General features: G+C 47.9%; 1 protein-coding gene across 6 annotated transcripts in view; it reads right to left on the minus strand.

Annotated features, from left to right (window-relative positions):
* LOC105482828 (leucine rich repeat containing 8 VRAC subunit D) overlaps positions 1-5,713 on the minus strand; it is a 118,739-nt gene extending 113,026 nt beyond the window's left edge. The window contains exons 1-2 of one of the 6 annotated variants that reach the window (XM_011743191.3): positions 4,679-4,965; positions 777-834 (exon numbers count right to left, since the gene is read on the minus strand). The gene's annotated coding sequence lies outside the window, so the exon portion shown is untranslated. Of the gene's footprint in view, positions 1-776; positions 3,657-4,678; positions 4,966-5,136; positions 5,226-5,573 lie in introns of those variants that run through there. The other 5 variants (XM_011743189.2, XM_071082208.1, XM_011743193.2 and 2 more) reach the window with 5 other exon arrangements.
* Between the last annotated feature and the right edge of the window lie 287 nt (positions 5,714-6,000).

Consider the following 6,000-nt stretch of genomic DNA (forward strand, 5'->3'; position numbering starts at 1 on the left):
ACTAATACATCCTAGTGTGGTTTCCCTGGAGCAAATCCCCAGTGGTTAGACATTTCATAATCCAGAAAAGCTGTCATCTGCAAACTTAGAAATTCCACTGTGTGCTCCTTCTTTTAGATCAATTATATAAATAAGACCCAAGGGACCCCACTGTTTACACACCTCTAAGCAGAGAAGAAATCCTGATCCTTAGCCTTTATTGTTGGTCTTTAAGGCAGATAGATTCTAATGCCTACTCTGTCACTACATGTGTAAACTTAAGCTAATCACATCACCTCCCTGTGCCTGGATATGCTCAACTATAAAATTTAAGGGTTAATCCCTTCCAGCTGAAAAGTCTTTCTATTCAAAATGACACAACTGCGTCCTTAATTCTAAGACTTCAACTTCGACACAGCCTTCGAAAATATAAAAGGACAGCAATACTTTTCCCCTCAAAAAACCTCAAATATTCAGAAGGCATCCCTTCTTTTCATTGGATTATCCTTCATCTCCAGAGGAGATAAAGAGGTTTCCCATATGGACTGGTAGAGAAGGGAAACCAAGTAGACTGCACCATCTGGACAGCCAACACACTAACAGAGGATTGGGGCACAATGGACGTTCATCACAAAGAGGTCACACACATTGGCCATGAGATTTGAAATCTTCCTCTAGCTCTCCTTCAACACTGTGAGATAGCTACCACCCAAATCAAGTAATTTATTAAATCTAGTTCATTGGATAGAGCCAGAGTATTTGGAGAACTTGGCACTAAGTTACCTGGGATTTCTTACCTGCCAGCTTCAGAAGACATCTGGGAATGGTAATTTCCTAATGTCTTTGCAGTGAAGACTGTAAAATCAAGTATGAACTTACATCAATGACAAGTTAAAGCCAAGCTCTGAGAAAAAGGTTTGTTTCTAAACCTCAATCCTCTCTCCTTCCCTAAATATGTCTGTCACTAAATATTTGAGGCATATTAGCAAAAAAGAAAACAAAGCTTAGCCTGAGTGGGAACCAAGTCCACAGTTGATTTTTGCCAGTTATCCTACCTTCTCACAATTTTCAAAAGCAACTCGAACCCCGCAAGCTTCAGATTTGCACAAAACGTTAGAAACTCTCTTCCAGATACATAAACAGAACTACAAAGACCCAGAGGAAGGAATTCAGATTTCAGAAGCTTGCAACAGACTCGAACAATTTCAAAATGGTACCACAGGTGCAAACATTTCAAGAGCTGAATGCCATGTGGCCTGGCATTTAGATTTCTCAAAAGCCCCCAAAATAAGGGCTAATTAGCCCTAGAACTCACCTCCATCACTCAGTGATCCCAGCTCTCACACAGGACCAACAGTGCCCCCAAACTACTGAGTTTTACATAGTACTGACTGACTACCATTTTCAACAAAGTCATCCTCCATTCCTCTCTCATATAATTAGAAGACATAAATTCAAAAATGTCAAAGGCTAGAAGATTGGATCAAAATAAATAGGATAACATTGAGAAGGAACAACAACAAAAACTTCTCCAAAAAAAATCTGCCGAAGAAATACAGGATGCAACAGCTCACAGAGCAAATATCTGGGGGTTTTGACTATCCAAAACATGATTATCTAATAAAGAAGTTGGTGCTCAGCACTGCCTAAGAAAACCAAAGGCAGTTGTAAGCTTAAGGTGCAGTAAGTAGACATTTATGTCTAGGTCTCAGCAGACAGCCATCTTACTGTACTCTCTGTTGGCCAGATCACATCTCAATTACATATTCAATTCCAGATTCTCCATGTGAGATGCTGATAAACTGAGAAGACATCGAGAAACCACATCCCAATAAAAGACTGTGAAAAGAATTGGGACTAGTTTGCATTAGGAAAATCAACTGGGGGTAAGGGGACATCATATTCTCTTGGTGCATTCAAAGAGAGTAGGCAGCTCGAAAAGAATAAAATCATTGGGAAAAAAAAATTCAAGGAGACAGCCTTCAGCTCAAGTAATAATACAACAAATAGTCCAAAGGTGTAATAACCTGTCTTCAGGAGAAGTTCACAGTTTCTGGGGTTATTTAAACAAAGGTTACCTAGAAAGGGTAAGAATTTATTAAAATCAATAAATTGGATAGGGCCCCTCTAAAATGCCAATTCTGATTCTATGATTCCCAACTTACTCCACTATCATACTGTGTTCATCTGCTATGATCTCCCTCCAAACTGCCCCTTTCTTTCAATAATGATTTGCCCAGACCCTAATCACATCAGACCTGATCACAGAAGTCTCCCACATCAGCTTCCTAAGCTCAATGTTATTATTCCTCCCATGTCAAGAACCACCTCCCTTTAAGACCTATTCTGAGGTCTAAGGGCAGGCACTATCGCCATTTTGGACAGGATCATTCTTTGTTTAGGAGGAAGGGGGTTGATGTCCTGTGCACAGTAGGATGCTTATGTAGCATCCCTGTCCTCTAGCCACTAGATAACAGCAGCACCTGCCACCTAGCTATGATAACCATAAATGTCTCCAACATTCCTCAAGGTCTGCTGAGAAGCAAAACTGCCTACTTCTGAGAGCCACTGGTCTTGAAGCAAATGATTAACACCACTGACTTGTGGTTAAGTTTTTCACTAACTAGGTTCCCTCTACCCTCCTTTATTAGTCATATATTCTGTTCCCCCTCCCTGACCACTGTCAAAAGTCAATTCAGATTTCCACTCCTCCCTCAACATACTTCATACACTTTCATCTGGTTCCACACACCCTGGATTCTTAGACAACTATAACTATCTGCTTCTGCTGGCATCCTCATGTGTGCCTGTCTTATCTGCTCTCTGTAATTACTACGAGAATCCTCTCCTGCCTTGTTAAGATCCCACAGCACCCACTCCAGTTCTCTGCTTCCTGCTGGCACTCAACAAATATTAACTGGTGTTTCTTAGAATGTCAAACACCAGCTCCAATTAAAAATAACTGAAATCCCTTACAAGCTACCACTTCAATAACATAATAATCATGATTACAAAGTTGGGACAAACTTTTGACTTTAATAGCTATTTTGTCAGCAGTACTGGCAGGAATCAAGTCTAATTTCCAAACTATAGCTACCAAAACAATTTAACTATTTGGACATGACAAACACATCAGAATTTTCTAAAATTATTTTTAAAAAACTCTGCATAATATAAAAATTAAGGGAAAAGGGGGCCTAGTTTTTTTCTTTTTTCTTTTTTTTCCATTAAACTTTAGCGATTTTGAGGAAAGGGGCTAAGTTTTTATCACGTTTTTTAAATGCTGGAAAACACAGCAGGGAGAAAACGATATGAATATGGCTCAATACTTTAACTGTTGCATCATATGCTACTCCACATGGTAATGGAAGGCTGGGTCATCTAAGGACAGTTTCCTCTCCAACCTTCTAATCTGTTAGGTTTTAATCAACACGCACACATACACCCTAAATAAAGACGAGACGCGGTGGCTCAAGCCTGTAATCCCAGCACTTTGGGAGGCCGAGGCGGGTGGATCACGAGGTCAGGAGATCGAGACTATCCCGGCTAACATGGTGAAACCCCGTCTCTACTAAAAATACAAAAAACTAGCCGGGCGTGGTGGCGGGCGCCTGTAGTCTCAGCTACTTGGGAGGCTGAGGCGGGAGAATGGCGTGAACCCGGGAGGCGGAGCTTGCAGTGAGCCGAGATCACGCCACTGCACTCCAGCCTGGGAGACACAGCGAGACTCCGTCTCAAAAAAAAAAAAAAAAAAAAAGAGACAAATCTAATACAAAGTGTTCAAATATGTAAATAAACTGTGCCAATTCAAGATTTTGGAATTTTTCCCTGGCTCCATAGATTACCCAATCATTTTATGGGGGGCTCCAAAAGTAACCTACAGAGATCAAACACCCCAAATCAACTTTCGTGACTCCTGTTTTAACCACCTCATTTTCATCTCAGATTCTTCCCCATCTTGCACTTGGATCTCAACAGGAATTTAGTTAGTTGGTGTCAAGACAGGTGAAGCAAGAACCCCAACTCTGACCTAGCTGACAGTAGGAGTTTGGTCACTATTTTTGGACTGTAAAAATAAATGCTGCCTGCACACCCCATTTATGGAATATGGTGCAGGGTTCTTCCGACAGGTAAGAAGCAGAGGTCCCAGATGCTTTGGCGAGGAAGGTGTGAATCACTCTCACTCTTGGCACTGGGAGGGGCCCCTTGGTTGTTTATAAGGTAGACAGCCCTCACCATTACTGCAAACGGGAATTCCCTGCCTGTCCAGACTCTTCCAAAGTCCAGTACAAACCACGTAATAGGTGCTCAATAAACGCTGCCTGAACGGAGTTTTACTACCAAAGCTGCCAAGGAAAGTTTCCAGAAGTCAGCTCTTTAGTCCTATCTCTCTTCCAAAATATGTCCTCAAAGTTTTCTTTGTCCAACAAAAAATATTTTTCAAGATCCAAGAGCAAGAAATCTGCGAGGCAACGAGGAGCCAAATATAAGCCCAAGCGGCTCCAGCTGGGCCCCACATTCCGCTAGGACTCCCCCGTACCTATTCCCCATCTCTCCGACTACATCCTGAGTGCGCCCTCCCTCTCACCTCGGCTGTTTCTTTCCCACAACCCTACCTCTACACTTTCGGCCACACTCACCCCAACTGCGTGCTCCTGGGACCTCAGAGCCCACGTCTCCCTCTCCAGCAAGGACCTACCTCTCTTCCCCTCGACCTGCAGCAGTTCTTCTTCACTGCAGCTGGCTTTTTAAGAAATCAAAAAATCTCATTTATCTGCAAGGGATACTCCCTAGTAAAGGGGGACGGAAAGGAGAAGGCCCCTATAAACCCTCTAGTAACCGGAGGTGCTGGTCTTCCTGGCAACCACCCCCAATTATCCTCCTTTCCAAGCTCCTGAACAGGATTTGAGCAGAAGTCCCGCTCCCAAGAGCCCACGCCTCCAAACAAGCTAGAAGCGGATTATACCGGTACCCAACCCGGAGATGGCCCGCGGCCGGCTGGGTGCACCTGCGGGCCCCCAGCTCCCTCCCACAGGCGCCGGGGGCGGGGCGCCGGCCTTCACCTCCCTGCCCCCGCCCGCTAGGCTCCCAGCGCAGCCCACCCGGCACAGGAAGGAAGCGAAGGAGAGGCGATTCTGGAGAAGTTAAAGGGCTCACCTTATGGACACCGGGGCAGCAAGGCCAGACACCAAACACCCACCTCCGGGAGGAACCAGCGGAGCCGAAACCACCTCTCCCCGCCTTTCGGACTGGGCGGAGGGAGGCAAGAGAAGGGAGCGCGCGCGAGGGGTCCAGGAGCCAGGCAACCGCACTCCCCTCCCGCAGGGCTAGCAGCCCGGGGCCGAAGCGGCCGACGCTCAGACTGCAGAAAGCGGAACAATATCCCAGGCCCCAGGGGCAGCAAACGGGAGCCCACTCCGCTCGCCACCACCTCCTCGCGACCCCCGGACGTCCCCGAATGAGTTCCCGGCCGCAACCTCAGCTCGGGCCGCGGCGCCTGCGCCAGGGTTGCGCGCTTCGGCTCGGCGCGGCTCCACCTGCGCGTCGCCTTCCCTCGCAGCCCCCGACCCCTCCCGGGAGAGGTGCGCACCAACCTTGGGGGGCAGCTCGGCCGCCGAGCCACGGCTTATGCTGAGGCCGGAGGTGGCGGCATCACCCGCGGCGGGCGGCGGCTGCACCGGGACGCGCCGGGGCGGCGAAGGCGCGCTGCGCCCTGTACCCTGCTCCCGCGACCCCGCCCGCGGTTGCCACCTCGAAGCGCGGCGGAGGAGCCGGGGCACCACGGGCGGCGGCAGCGGCAGCAGCGGCGACGGGAGCAGCAGCACATGACTCTGTAACGAGGGGAATTAGACAAAGCGTAACATGGACTCCGGGCCAGTGCAGGCGCTGCAGCTCTGGGACCAACCGCAGCCGGCGAGCGCCGCGACTGGCCCGGCCGCAGCCAATGGGGCGGGCCCGGGCCTCCATGTGATTGCGAGCACTTTCTCCGGTCGCCCTGCAGCGCCTGACCGGACCGGGTCT

This window comes from Macaca nemestrina, chromosome 1, assembly GCF_043159975.1.
Source record: "Macaca nemestrina isolate mMacNem1 chromosome 1, mMacNem.hap1, whole genome shotgun sequence".
Lineage (NCBI taxonomy): Eukaryota > Metazoa > Chordata > Mammalia > Primates > Cercopithecidae > Macaca > Macaca nemestrina.